The sequence below is a fragment of the Zea mays genome, chromosome 4, assembly GCF_902167145.1.
Source record: "Zea mays cultivar B73 chromosome 4, Zm-B73-REFERENCE-NAM-5.0, whole genome shotgun sequence".
Taxonomy (NCBI): Eukaryota; Viridiplantae; Streptophyta; class Magnoliopsida; order Poales; family Poaceae; genus Zea; species Zea mays.
In genome coordinates, this window is record NC_050099.1 from 203,163,428 (window position 1) to 203,178,332 (window position 14,905).

Below are 14,905 nucleotides of genomic sequence, written 5' to 3' on the forward strand. Positions count from 1 at the left end.
TTAAATTGCATCGCATGAGCAATGGAGCGCAGGCGGGGTTGTTTGTGGTGGCTAGTGTGGGTGCTTCGTGAGGGGGCCGGTGCAGGGGTTGCGAGCACCGAAGGAGCCAGGAATGACGCGCGATAGCGGCATGAACGGTTAGGTGCGCCGGGCTATGCGCATACCAGGACACGTCGTCCATGGCACGGGAGCGAGGGGGAGATGACGACCGGTCGTGGTCGAAGAGGTTCTCGATGGGGCCCTTGCCGGTGACGATGGCCTGAACGAAGAAGTCGAACATGGAAAGAATAAATTGGTTTAATTCCAAGTAACCTTTACACTTGCCTTATGCAAACTAGTTCAATTCTGCACTTATATATTTACTTTGGTTTGTGTTGGCATCAATCACCAAAAAGGGGAGATTGAAAGGGAAATAGGGTCAAACCTTTTCCTAAATGATTTTGGTGGTTGAATGCCCAACACAAATAATTGGACTAACTAGTTTGCTCTAGATTATATGTTCTACAGGTGCTAAAGGTTCAACACAAACCAATAAAAAGATTAAAGTTAGGGTTCAAAAGAAAGGAGCAAAAGAAACCGAAGAGAACCCTGGTCTGGCGCACCGGACTGTCCGGTGCACCAGGGGCGATCGACTCAAACTCTTAACCTTCGGGTTTCTGGAGAGTCGGTCCTCTATAATTCACCGGACTGTCCGGTGTGCCAGCGAAGCAACGACTAAGAAGTGCAACGGTCGACCCCACAGTCGCCTGCAAATGTGAACAGTGTGCGGACAGTTTGCGCAGAGTCAGAGCAGCGCCATAAGGCGCACCGGACAGTGAACAGTGCCTGTCCGGTGCGGCACCGGCCTGTCCGGTGCCCCAAGATGTCAGAGCTCCAACAGTCAAAACCGTCAGAACTCTAACGGTTGGGTGACGTGGCTGGCGCACCGAACAGTGTCCGGTGGCGCACCGGACTGTCCGGTGCGCCCATCGACAGACAGCCTCCCCAACGGCTGGTTTGGTGGTTAGGGATATAAATACTTTCCCAACCACCACCACTCCAAGAATCCAAGTTCTTTAGACATCTCATTCAATACAAGAGCTAGTGCAATCAATACAAGACATAATTCAATAGAATCAAAGCCTCTCCAAGTCCCAAATCCACTCCAAACAAATAGTGACTAGAGAGAGAGTTTTGCTTGTGTTCTTTAAGCTCTTGTTCTTGGATCCCTTTCTTCTTCCCCATTCTTGTTCTTCAAACACTTGTAATCAAAGCAAAAGACACCAAGTTGTGGTGGTCCTTGTGAGGGGTCTAAGTGACCCGTTTGATTAAGGAGAAAGTTCACTCGGTCTAGGTGACCGTTTGAGAGAGGGAAAGGGTTGAAAGAGACCCGGTCTTTGTGACCACCTCAACGGGGACTAGGTTTGGAAGAACCAAACCTCAGCAAAACAATTCACCGTGTCACTCGCTTTATTTCTTGGTTGATTTGTTTTCGCCCTCTCTTTTGGACTCGAATTTATTTCTAATGCTAACCCCGGATTGTAGTTGTGCTTAAAGTTTGTGAATTTCAGTTTCCACCTATTCACCCCCCCTCTAGGCGACTTTTCAATTGGTATAAAAGCCCGGTACTTCATTAGAGTCTAACAACTCGAAGTGATGTCGGGAGGATCCGCCAAGAGGGAGATGGAAATGGCCACAAGCCACGGGAAGGCTCCATCAAAGGAGTCCAGCGCCAAAGGAAGGAAGGAATCACCTCCCTGCGTCAAGTCGCACCGGAGTGGCGACGAGAAGAAGAAGATGAAGAAAGTGGTCTACTACGAGACCGATTCTTCGTCGCCATCTACCTCCGGCTCCGACACATCGTCCATCACTTCTAAGCGCCATGAGTGCAAGAAGTTTAGTAAGATCCCCCTACGCTATCCTCGCATTTCTAAACGCACTCCTTTACTTTCCGTCCCATTAGACAAACCACCGGTTTTTTACGGTGAATATTATTGTATGTGGAGTGATAAAATGAGGCATCATCTAACCTCACTCCACTCTAGCATTTGGGACATTGTTGAGTTTGGAGCGCATGCACCATCTGTAGGGGATGAAGGATATGATTCAGACGAGGTCGCCCAAATCCGACACTTTGATTCCCAAGCCACTACTATACTCCTCAGCTCTCTATGTCGAGATGAGTATAATAAGGTGCAAGGGCTTAAGAGTGCCAAAGCGATTTGGGACGTACTAAAGACCGCGCATGAAGGGGATGAGGTGACCAAGATCACCAAGCGGGAGACGATCGCGGGGGAGCTCGGTCGATTCATCCTCAACCAAGGAGAGGAGCCACAAGCAATGTACAACCGGCTCAAGACCTTGGTCAACCAAGTGCGCAACCTCGGGAGCACCAAATGGGATGACCATGAAATGTTCAAGGTTATTCTAAGATCACTTGTTTTTCGTAATCCTACACAAGTTCAATTAATTCATGGTGATCCTAGATATAAGCTAATGCCTCTCGAGGAAGTGATAAGAAAGTTTGTGAGTTTTGAGTTGATGATCAAAGGCTCCAAACAAATTATCGAGCAAGGCGGCACCTCCACACCCGAGGTGCAACCCGTCACATTTAAAGCGACGGAGGAGAAGAAAGAAGAGTCTACATCAAGTAGGCTCCCCATCGACGCCTCTAAGCTCGTTGATAGTCGCCTAGAGGGGGGGTGAATAGGGCAAAACTGAAATTTACAAATATAAACACAACTACAAGCCGGGTTAGCGTTAGAAATAAAAACGAGTCCGCGAGAGAGGGTGCAAAACAAATCTCAAGCAAATAAGGAGTGTGACACAAGGATTTGTTTTACCGAGGTTCGGTTCTCGCAAACCTACTCCCCGTTGAGGTGGTCACAAAGACCGGGTCTCTTTCAACCCTTTCCCTCTCTCAAACGGTCCTTCCGACCGAGTGAGCTTCTCTTCTCAAATCAAAACTGGGAACAAAACTTCCCCGCAAGGGCCACCACACAATTGGTGCCTCTTGCCTTGATTACAATGGAGTTTTAATCACAAGAACAAGTGAGAAAGAAAAGAAGCAATCCAAGCGCAAGAGCTCAAAAGAACACGACAAATCTCTCTCGCTAATCACTAAAGCCTTGTGTGGAATTGGAGAGGATTTGATCTCTTTGGTGTGTCTAGAATTGAATGCCTAGCTCTTGTAAGTGGTTGAGAAGTGGAAAGCTTGGATGCAATGAATGGTGGTGGTTGGGGGTATTTATAGCCACAACCACCAAACTAGCCGTTTGGTGGGGCTGACTGTCGTATGGTGCACCGGACAGTCCGGTGCACACCGGACATGCCCGGTGCGCCAGCCACGTCACCAAACCCGTTGGGATTCGACCGTTGGAGCTTTGTCTTCTGGGCCCGCCTGGATGTCCGGTGGCGCACCGGACATGTACTGTAGAGTGTCCGGTGCGCCACAACGCGCGTGCCTGACTTCTGCACGCGCTGGCGCGCATTTAATGCGCTGCAGGTAGCCGTTGGCGCCGAAGTAGCTGTTGCCCCGCAGTTACACCGGACAGTCCGGTGAACACCGGACATGTCCGGTGAATTATAGCGGAGCAGCCGTTTGCGAATTCCCGAGGCTGCCAAGTTCCAGAGCCGCGTCCTGTTGGAGCACCGGACACTGTCCGGTGTACACCGGACAGTCCGGTGAATTATAGCGCACCGGCTCTGAAAATTTCCGAAGCTGAGGAGTTCAGCGCGAAGTCCTCTGGTGCACCGGACACTGTCCGGTGGCACACCGGACAGTCCGGTGCGCCAGACCAGGGAGCCTTTCGGGATGCCTTTAGCTCTCTATTTTGAACCCAACATTGGTCTTTTTAATTGGCTTGTTGTGGACCTTTGGCACCTGTATAACTTATACACTAGAGCAAACTAGTTAGTCCAATTATTTGTGTTGGGCAATTCAACCACCAAAATTATTTTAGGAACTAGGTGTAAGCCTAATTCCCTTTCAATCTCCCCCTTTTTGGTGATTGATGCCAACACAAACCAAAGCAAATATAGAAGTGCATAATTGAACTAGTTTGCATAATGTAAGTGCAAAGGTTGCTTGGAATTGAGCCAATATAAATACTTACAAGATATGCATGGATTGTTTCTTCATTTTTAACATTTTGGACCACGCTTGCACCACAGATTTTGTTTTTGCAAATTCTTTTGTAAATAGTCAAAGGTAAATGAATAAGATTTTACGAAGCATTTTCAAGATTTGAAATTTTCTCCCCCTGTTTCAAATGCTTTTCCTTTGACTAAACAAAACTCCCCCTAAATGAGATCCTCCTCTTAGTGTTCAAGAGGGTTTTGATATATCATTTTTGAAATACTACTTTCTCCCCCTTTTGAACACAATAAGATACCAATTTGAAATTAACCAATTGAAAATCTCTAATTTTAAAATTAGGTGGTGGTGCGGTCCTTTTGCTTTGGGCAAGTATTTTCTCCCCCTTTGGCATGAATCGCCAAAAACGGAGTCATTAGAGCCCTTTGAATTACTCTCTCCTCCTTTAGTCACAAATAAATGGGTGAAGATTATACCAAAGATGGAGTCCTTTTGCTTGGTGCTCATGCTTTCTCCCCCAAAAATGGAGAGTTGCTTGGAGTGGCGGCGAAGGATGAGTTACGAAGTGGAAGCCTCTGTCTTCGCCGAAGACTCCAATTTCCTTTCAATATACCTATGACTTGGTTTGAAATCCACTTGAAAACACATTAGTCATAGCACATGAAAGAGACATGATCAAAGGTATATGAATGAGCTATGTGTGCAAATCAACAAAAGAAGTTCCTAGAATCAAGAATATTTAGCTCATGCCTAAGTTTGTTGAAAGTTTGTTCATCAAGAGGCTTGGTAAAGATATCGGCTAATTGATCTTTAGTATTAATGTAGGAAATCTCGATATCTCCCTTTTGTTGGTGATCCCTTAAAAAGTGATACCAAATGGCTATGTGTTTAGTGCGGCTATGCTCGACGGGATTATCCGCCATCTTGATTGCACTCTCATTATCACATAGCAAAGGGACTTTGGTTAATTTGTAACCATAGTCCCGCAGGGTTTGCCTCATCCAAAGCAATTGCGCGCAACAATGGCCTGCGGCAATGTACTCGGCTTCGGCGGTGGAAAGAGCGACCGAATTTTGCTTCTTTGAAGCCCAAGACACCAAGGATCTTCCCAAGAACTGGCAAGTCCCTGATGTGCTCTTCCTATTGATTTTACACCCCGCCTAATCGGCATCCGAATAACCAATCAAATCAAATGTGGATCCCCTAGGATACCAAAGCCCAAACTTAGGAGTATAAACTAAATATCTCAAGATTCATTTTACAGCCGTAAGGTGAGCTTCCTTAGGGTCGGTTTGGAATCTTGCACACATGCATATGGAAAGCATAATATCCGGTCGAGATGCACATAAATAGAGTAAAGAACCTATCATCGACCGGTATACCTTTTGATCCACGGACTTACCTCCCGTGTCGAGGTCGAGATGTCCATTAGTTCCCATGGGTGTCTTGATGGGCTTGGCATCCTTCATCCCAAACTTGTTTAGAATGTCTTGAGTATACTTCGTTTGGCTAATGAAGGTGCCCTCTTGGAGTTGCTTCACTTGAAATCCCAAGAAGTACTTCAACTCCCCCATCATAGACATCTCGAACTTTTGTGTCATGATCCTACTAAATTCTTCACATGTAGACTCGTTAGTAGACCCAAATATAATATCATCAACATAAATTTGGCATACAAACAAGTCATTTTCAAGAGTTTTAGTGAATAGAGTAGGATCGGCCTTTCCGACTTTGAATCCATTAGTGATAAGGAAATCCCTAAGGCATTCATACCATGCTCTTGGGGCTTGCTTGAGCCCATAAAGCGCCTTAGAGAGTTTATAGACATGGTGAGGATACTTACTATCTTCAAAGCCGGGAGGTTGCTCAACATAGACCTCTTCCTTGATTGGTCCATTGAGGAAGGCACTTTTCACGTCCATTTGATAAAGCTTAAAGCCATGGTAAATAACATAGGCCCTTGTGTTTGAATCATATCCTAGTAAAAAGCCTTCTACAGTCTTAGGAGCAAATTTAGATTTTCTACCTCTTTTAACAAGAATAAAGCATTTGCTACCAAAGACTCTAAAATATGAAATATTGGGCTTTTTACCGGTTAGGAGTTCATAGGATGTCTTCTTGAGGATTCGGTGTAGATATAACCGGTTGATGGCGTAGCAGGCGGTGTTGACCGCCTCGGCCCAAAACCGATCCGAAGTCTTGTACTCATCAAGCATGGTCCTTGTCATGTCCAATAGAGTTCGATTCTTCCTCTCCACTACACCATTTTGTTGTGGCGTGTAAGGAGAAGATAACTCATGCTTGATGCCCTCCTCCTCAAGGAAGCCTTCGATTTGAGAGTTCTTGAACTCCGTCCCGTTGTCGCTTCTAATTTTCTTGATCCTTAAGCCGAACTCATTTTGAGCTCGTCTCAAGAATCCATTTAAGGTTTCTTGGGTTTGACATTTTTCCTGCAAAAAGAACACCCAAGTGAAGCGAGAATAATCATCCACTATTACAAGACAATACTTACTCCCGCCGATGCTTATGTAAGCAATCGGGCCGAATAGATCCATGTGGAGTAGCTCAAGCGGCCTGTCGGTCGTCATGATGTTCTTGTGTGGATGATGGGCACCAACTTGCTTTCCTGCTTGGCATGCGCTACAACCCCTGTCTTTCTCAAAATGAACATTTGTTAGTCCTAAAATGTGTTCTCCCTTTAGAAGCTTATGAAGATTCTTCATCCCAACATGGGCTAGTCGGCGGTGCCAGAGCCAACCCATGTTAGTCTTAGCAATTAAGCATGTGTCGAGTTCAGCTCTATCAAAATCTACTAAGTATAGCTGACCCTCTAACACACCCTTAAATGCTATTGAATCATCACTTCTTCTAAAGACAGTGACACCTACATCAGTAAAGAGACAGTTGTAGCCCATTTTGCATAATTGAGATACGGAAAGCAAATTGTAATCTAATGAATCAACAAGAAAAACATTGGAAATGGAATGGTCAGGGGATATAGCTATTTTACCCAAACCTTTGACCAAACCTTGATTTCCATCCCCGAATGTGATAGCTCGTTGGGGATCCTGGTTTTTCTCGTAGGAGGAGAACATCTTCTTCTCCCCTGTCATATGGTTTGTGCACCCGCTGTCGAGTATCCAACTTGAGCCCCCGGATGCATAAACCTACAAAACAATTTGAGTTCTTGACTTTAGGTACCCAAACGGTTTTGGGTCCTTTGGCATTAGAAACAAGAACTTTGGGTACCCAAACACAAGTATTTGATCCCTTGTGTTTGCCCCCAACAAACTTGGCAACTACTTTGCCGGATTTGTTAGTCAAAACATAAGATGCATCAAAAGTTTTAAAAGAAAGACTATGTTCATTTGATGCACTAGGAGTTTTCTTCTTAGGCAACTTAGCACGGGTTGGTTGCCTAGAGCTAGATGTCTCACCCTTATACATAAAAGCATGGTTAGGGCCAGAGTGAGACTTACTAGAGTGAATTCTCCTAATTTTGCTCTCGGGATAACCGGCAGGGTACAAAATGTAACCCTCGTTATCCTGAGGCATGGGAGCCTTGCCCTTGACAAAATTAGACAATCTTTTAGGAGGGGCATTAAGTTTGACATTGTCTCCCCTTTAGAAGCCAATGTCATCCTTGATGCCAGGGCGTCTCCCATTATAAAGCATACTGTCGGGGACCATAATTAGGGGTACCCTCAAGACGCCTAATTCTCAGCTGGTAACCCCCATCAGCATAAAGCTGCGAAGGCCTGATGGGTGCGATTAAGTCAGGGATCAGTCCATACGAGTGACTCGATCACGCTTCGCCTGAGCCTAGCCTCGGACAAGGGCAGCCGACCTCGAGGGACTTCCGTCTCGCCCGAGGCCCCCCTTTTAACGGCGGACACATCTCCGGCTCGCCCGAGGCCTTGGCTTCGCTAAGAAGCAACCCTGACTAAATCGCCGCACCAACTGACCGAGTTGCAGGAGCATTTAACGCAAAGGTGGCCTGACACCTTTATCCTGACGCACGCCCCCCGGCAGAGCCGAGGTGACCGCCGTCACTTCACTGCTCCACTGACCGGTCTGACAGAAGGACAGCGCCGCCTGCGCCACTCCGACTGCAGTGCCACTCGACAGAGCGAGTCTGACAGGCAGTCAGGTCTTGCCAAAGGCGCCATAGGAAGCTCCGCTCCGCCCGACCCCAGGGCTCGGACTCGGGCTAAGACCCGGAAGACGACGAACTCCGCTCCGCCCGACCCCAGGGCTCGGACTCGGGCTAAGACCCGGAAGACGGCGAACTCCGCTCCGCCCGACCCCAGGGCTCAGACTCGGGCTAAGCCCCGGAAGACGGCGAACTCCGCTCCGCCCGACCCAGGGCTCGGACTCGGGCTAAGCCCCGGAAGACGGCGAACTCCGCTCCGCTCGACCCAGGGCTCGGACTCGGGCTAAGCCCCGGAAGACGACGAACTCTGCTCCGCCCGACCCAGGGCTCGGACTCGGGCTAAGCCCCGGAAGACGGTGAACTCCGCTCCGCCCGACCCAGGGCTCGGACTCGGGCTCGGCCCCGGAAGACGACGAACTCCGCCTCGCCCGACCCTAGGGCTCGGACTCCGCTCTGGCCTCTGCCGAACGATCTCCGCCTCGCCCGACCCAGGGGCTCGGGCTCGGCCTCGGCCACGGAAGACAGACTCGACCTCGTCTTCGGAGGAGCCCCCACGTCGCCCGGCCTAGAGCACAGGCCCGCCACGTCAACAGGAAGCGCCATCATCATCCTACCCCGAGCCGACTCGGGTCACAGAGAACAAGACCGGAGTCCCATCTGGCTAGCTCCGCCAGATGGGCAATGATGGCGCCCCACAGGCTCTGTGACGACGGCGACTCTCAGCTCTCTTACGGAAGCAGGAGGACGTCAGCAAGGACTGGACCGCTCCGACAGCTGTCCCTCCGCCAAGCTCCGTTGCTCCTCCGACAGCCACGACATCACGCCAGCAGGGTGCCAAGATCTCTCCGGCTGCCACATTGGCATGTACTTAGGGCGCTAGCTCTCCCTCCGCTAGACACGTAGCACTCTGCTACACCCCCCATTGTACACCTGGATCCTCTCCTTACAACTATAAAAGGAAGGACCAGGGCCTTCTTAGAGAAGGTTGGCCGCGCGGGACCGAGGACGGGACAGGCGCTCTCTTGGGGCCGCTCGCTTCCCTCACCCGCGTGGACGCTTGTAACCCCCCTACTGCAAGCGCACCCGACCTGGGCGCGGGACGAACACGAAGGCCGCGGGATCTCCACCTCTCTCACGCCCGTCTCCGGCCACCTCGCCACTCCCCCCTTCGCGCTCGCCCACGCGCTCGACCCATCTGGGCTGGGGCACGCAGCACACTCACTCGTCGGCTTAGGGAGCCCCCGGTCTCGAAACGCCGACAGTTGACGCGCCAGGTAGGGGCCTGCTGCGTGCTGACGAACAGCTTCCCGTCAAGCTCCAGATGGGCAGTCTCCAGCAACCTCCCCGGCCCGGGACGGTGCTCCGTTTCGGGAGTCTTGAGTTCATGTCCTTCGACGGCAGCTACGACATGATACTCCTTCCACCGCCGCGCGACAACGACAATGGCGGCCGACATCCCGCCCGCCGGCGGCGGAACCGACGACATCTTCCCCGCGCGGTGGAAGAACAACATTCGAGCTCGTCCCGTCCTCACCCCCGCCAACGGAGGAGGAGGCGGGGCAACCAAGGCCAAGCGGGAGGCCGCGCTTCGTCGGCCGTCGAGCGAATCGACGCCCCCGACGCCCCAACGGAAGGCACGCCGGGCGTCGACCTCGCGTTCGAGACGAAGGCAAGCGCCGTCCCCCCGCGACACGCTGATCCCGAGCAAGAAGACGACGCCGGCGCACTCGCGGAGAGCTTGCAGGACGTCGCCCTCGTACCTGAGACGACGGCGCAACTAGTCCCCGATGTGACTACGTCGCTCCTCGTCGACCAAAAGGTACCAACTAACTCCCATCTTACGTCATTTCGACTCGGCCTCAACCCGCCTAGCAACCTTGCTTTGGCGGGCGCTCTCATTGAGGCGAGTGCAACCCCACTGGGGTTTCGTATGCGGTCGCCTTGGGACCGATTGACGGACGTCTCGACCTACGGGCCCTCTGGGTCCGAGGAAGATGACGATCCCAGCATCTGTTGGGATTTCTCTGGATTTGGCAACCCCAGTGCCATGCGGGACTTCATGTCCGCATGTGACTACTGCCTCTCCGACTATTCCGACGGAAGCCGCAGCCTTGACGACGAGGACTGCGGCCCAAGCCGCGAATGTTTCCACGTCGAGCTAGGGGATCCCTCCGAAGGCAACCATCTTGGCATGCCGGAGGATGGTGATCTTCCTAGGCCGGTGCCTCGCGCCGACATCCCGCGGGAGCTAGCTGTGGTCCCCGTTCTGGCGGGGGGTCGCGACCCACAGCTCGAGCAAGTCCGCGGGGCGTAGGCCAGGCTCGACGAGGGAACAGGAGCACTTGAGACGATCCGCCGGGACGTCGGGCAGGTATGGGCGGGCCAACCCCCGGCCGGAGAAATACGTCACCTGCCCCAGGGTCTCCAGCACCGCGTCGCCAACGATGTCAGGGTCAGGCCGCCGCCCGCATCCAGCGGGGTTGGTCAGAACCTGGCAGCCGCAGCGATGCTCCTCCGCACGATGCCGGAGCCATCAACCACCGAGGGTCGGCGAATCCAGGGAGAGCTCAAGAATCTCCTGGAAGGCGCTGCGGCCCGACGGGCCGAGAGCACTGCCTCCCGGAGGCAGGGATACCCCTCGGAACCTCACGCCGCGACTTCCCGATTCATGCGGGAAGCCTCGGTCTACACCGGGCGCACGCGCAACACCGCGCCTGCGGCCCCGGGCCACCTCGGCAACGAGCACCACCGTCGCGACCGTCGGGCTCACCTCGACGAAAGGGTGCGCCGAGGCTACCACCCCAGGCGTGGGGGGCGCTACGACAGCGGGGAGGATCGGAGTCCCTCGCCCGAACCACCCGGTCCGCAGGCCTTCAGTCGGGCCATCCGACGGGCGCTGTTCCCGACCCGGTTCCGACCCCCGACTACTATCACGAAGTACTCGGGGGAAACGAGACCGGAACTGTGGCTCGCGGACTACCGCCTGGCCTGCCAACTGGGAGGAACGGACGACGATAACCTCATCATCCGCAACCTTCCCCTGTTCCTCTCCGACACTGCTCGCGCCTGGTTGGAGCACCTGCCTCCGGGGCAGATCTCCAACTGGGACGACTTGGTCCAAGCCTTCACCGGCAATTTCCAGGGCACGTACGTGCGCCCTGGGAATTCCTGGGACCTCTGGAGCTGCCGGCAACAGCCGGGAGAGTCTCTCCGGGACTACATCCGGCGATTCTCGACTCAGCACACCGAGCTGCCCAACATCACCGACTCGGATGTCATCGGCGCGTTCCTTGCCGGCACCACCTGCCGTGACCTGGTGAGCAAGTTGGGTCGCAAGACCCCCACCAGGGCGAGCGAGCTGATGGACATCGCCACCAAGTTCGCCTCTGGCCAGGAGGCGGTTGAGGCTATCTTCCGAAAGGACAAGCAGCCCCAGGGCCGCCCATCGGAAGAGGCTCCCGAGGCGTCTACTCCGCGCGGCGCCAAGAAGAAGGGCAAGAAGAAGTCGCAATCGAAACGCGACGCCGCTGACGCGGACCTTGTCGCCGCCGCCGAGTACAAGAACCCTCGGAAGCCCCTCGAAGGTGCTAACCTCTTCGACAAGATGCTCAAGGAGCCGTGCCCCTACCATCAGGGGCCCGTCAAGCACACCCTCGAGGAGTGCGTCATGCTTCGGCGCCACTTCCACAGGGCCGGGCCACCCGCAGAGGGTGGCAGGGCCCGCGACGACGACAAGAACGAAGATCACCAAGCAGGAGAGTTCCCCGAGGTCCGCGACTGCTTCATGATCTACGGTGGGCATGCGGCGAATGCCTCGGCTCGGCATCGCAAGCAAGAGCGCCGGGAGGTCTGCTCGGTGAAGGTGGCGGCGCCAGTCTACCTAGACTGGTCCGACAAGCCCATCACCTTCGACCAGGCTGACCACCCCGACCATGTGCCGAGCCCGGGGAAATACCCGCTCGTCGTCGACCCCATCGTCGGCAATGTCAGACTCACCAAGGTCCTGACGGATGGGGGTAGCTGTCTCAACATCATCTACGCCGAGACCCTCAAGCTCCTGCGCGTCGATCTGTCCTCCGTCCGGGCAGGCGCTGCGCCCTTCCACGGGATCATCCCTGGGAAGCGCGTCCAGCCCCTCGGGCGGCTCGACCTTCCTGTCTGCTTCGGAACGCCCTCTAACTTCCGAAGGGAGACCTTGACGTTCGAGGTGGTCGGGTTCCGAGGAACCTACCACGCGGTACTAGGGAGGCCATGCTACGCGAAGTTCATGGCCGTCCCCAACTACACCTACCTGAAGCTCAAGATGTCGGGCCCCAACGGGGTCATCACCGTCAGCCCCACGTACAAACACGCGTTCGAATGCGACGTGGAGTGCGTGGAGTACGCCGAGGCCCTCGCCGAGTCCGAGGCCCTCATCGCCGACCTGGAGAACCTCTCCAAGGAGGTGCCGGACGTGAAGCGTCATGCCGGCAACTTCGAGCCAGCGGAGACGGTTAAGGTCGTCCCTCTCGACCCCAGTGGCGACACCTCCAAGCAGATCCGGATTGGTTCCGGGCTCGACCCCAAATAGGAAGCAGTGCTCGTCGACTTTCTCCGCGCAAACGCCGACGTCTTTGCGTGGAGTCCCTCGGACATGCCCGCCATACCGAGGGATGTCGCCGAGCACTCGCTGGATATTCGGGCCGGAGCCCGACCCGTCAGGCAGCCTCTGCGCCGATTCGACGAGGAGAAGCGCAGAGTGATAGGCGAGGAGATTCACAAGCTAATGGCAGCAGGGTTCATCAAAGAGGTATTCCATCCCGAATGGCTTGCCAACCCTGTGCTTGTGAGGAAGAAAGGGGGGAAATGGCGGATGTGTGTAGACTACACTGGTCTCAACAAAGCATGTCCGAAGGTTCCCTACCCTCTGCCTCGCATCGATCAAATCGTGGATTCCACTGCTGGGTGCGAAACCCTGTCCTTCCTCGATGCCTACTCAGGGTATCACCAGATCCGGATGAAAGAGTTCGACCAGCTCGCGACTTCTTTCATCACGCCGTTCGGCATGTACTGCTATGTCACCATGCCGTTCGGTTTGAGGAATGCGGGCGCGACGTACCAGCGGTGCATGAACCATGTGTTCGGCGAACACATCGGTCGCACAGTCGAGGCCTACGTCGATGACATCGTAGTCAAGACAAGAAAGGCTTCCGACCTCCTCTCCGACCTTGAAGTGACATTCCGATGTCTCAAGGCGAAAGGAGTCAAGCTCAATCCTGAGAAGTGTGTCTTCGGGGTGCCCCGGGGCATGCTCCTGGGATTCATTGTCTCCGAGCGAGGCATCGAAGCCAACCCGGAGAAGATCGCAGCTATCACCAGCATGGGACCCATCAAAGACTTAAAAGGCGTACAGAGGGTCATGGGATGCCTCGCGGCCCTGAGCCGCTTCATCTCACGCCTCGGCGAAAGAGGTCTACCTCTGTACCGCCTCTTAAGGAAGACCGAGTGTTTTGCTTGGACCCCTGAGGCCGAGGAAGCCCTCGGGAACCTGAAGGCGCTCCTTACAAAGGCGCCTGTCTTGGTGCCCCCCGCTGATGGAGAAGCTCTCTTGGTCTACGTCGCCGCTACCACTCAGGTGGTTAGCGCCGCGATTGTGGTCGAGAGGCAATAGGAAGGGCATGCATTGCCCGTTCAGAGGCCAGTCTACTTCGTCAGCGAGGTACTGTCCGAGACCAAGATCCGCTACCCACAAGTTCAGAAGCTGCTGTATGCTGTGATCCTGACGAGGCGGAAGTTACGACACTACTTCGAATCTCATCCGGTGACTGTGGTGTCATCCTTCCCCCTGGGTGAGATCATCCAATGCCGAGAGGCCTCGGGCAGGATCGCAAAGTGGGCGGTGGAAATCATGGGCGAAACAATCTCGTTCGCCCCTCGGAAGGCCATCAAGTCCCAGGTGTTGGCGGACTTCGTGGCCGAATGGGTCGACACCCAGCTACCAACGGCTCCGATCCAACCGGAGCTCTGGACCATGTTTTTCGACGGGTCGCTGATGAAGACGGGAGCCGGCGCGGGCCTGCTCTTCATCTCGCCCCTCGGGAAGCACCTGCGCTACGTGCTACGCCTCCACTTCCCGGCGTCCAACAATGTGGCCGAGTACGAGGCTCTGGTCAACGGGCTGCGGATCGCCATCGAGCTAGGGATCAGACGCCTCGACGCCCGCGGTGACTCGCAGCTCGTCATCGACCAAGTCATGAAGAACTCCCACTGCCGCGACCCGAAGATGGAGGCCTACTGCGATGAGGTTCGGCGCCTGGAAGACAAGTTCTTCGGGCTCGAGCTCAACCACATCGCTCGGCGCTACAACGAGACTGCGGACGAGCTGGCTAAAATAGCCTCGGGGCGAACCACGGTTCCCCCGGACGTCTTCTCCCGGGATCTACATCAACCCTCCGTCAAGATCGACGACGCTCCCGAGCCCGAGGCGCCCTCGGCACAGCCCGAGGCACCCTCGGCACAGCCCGAGGCACCCTCGGCACAGCCCGAGGCACCCTCGGCTCAGCCCGAGGCGTCCGCGGTTCAGCCCAAGGTACCCTCGGCCCCCGAGGGCGAGGCACTGGACGTCGAGGAGGGGCAGAGCGGGGCCACGCCTGATCGAGATTGGCAGGCCCCGTACCTGCAATATCTCCGCCGAGGAG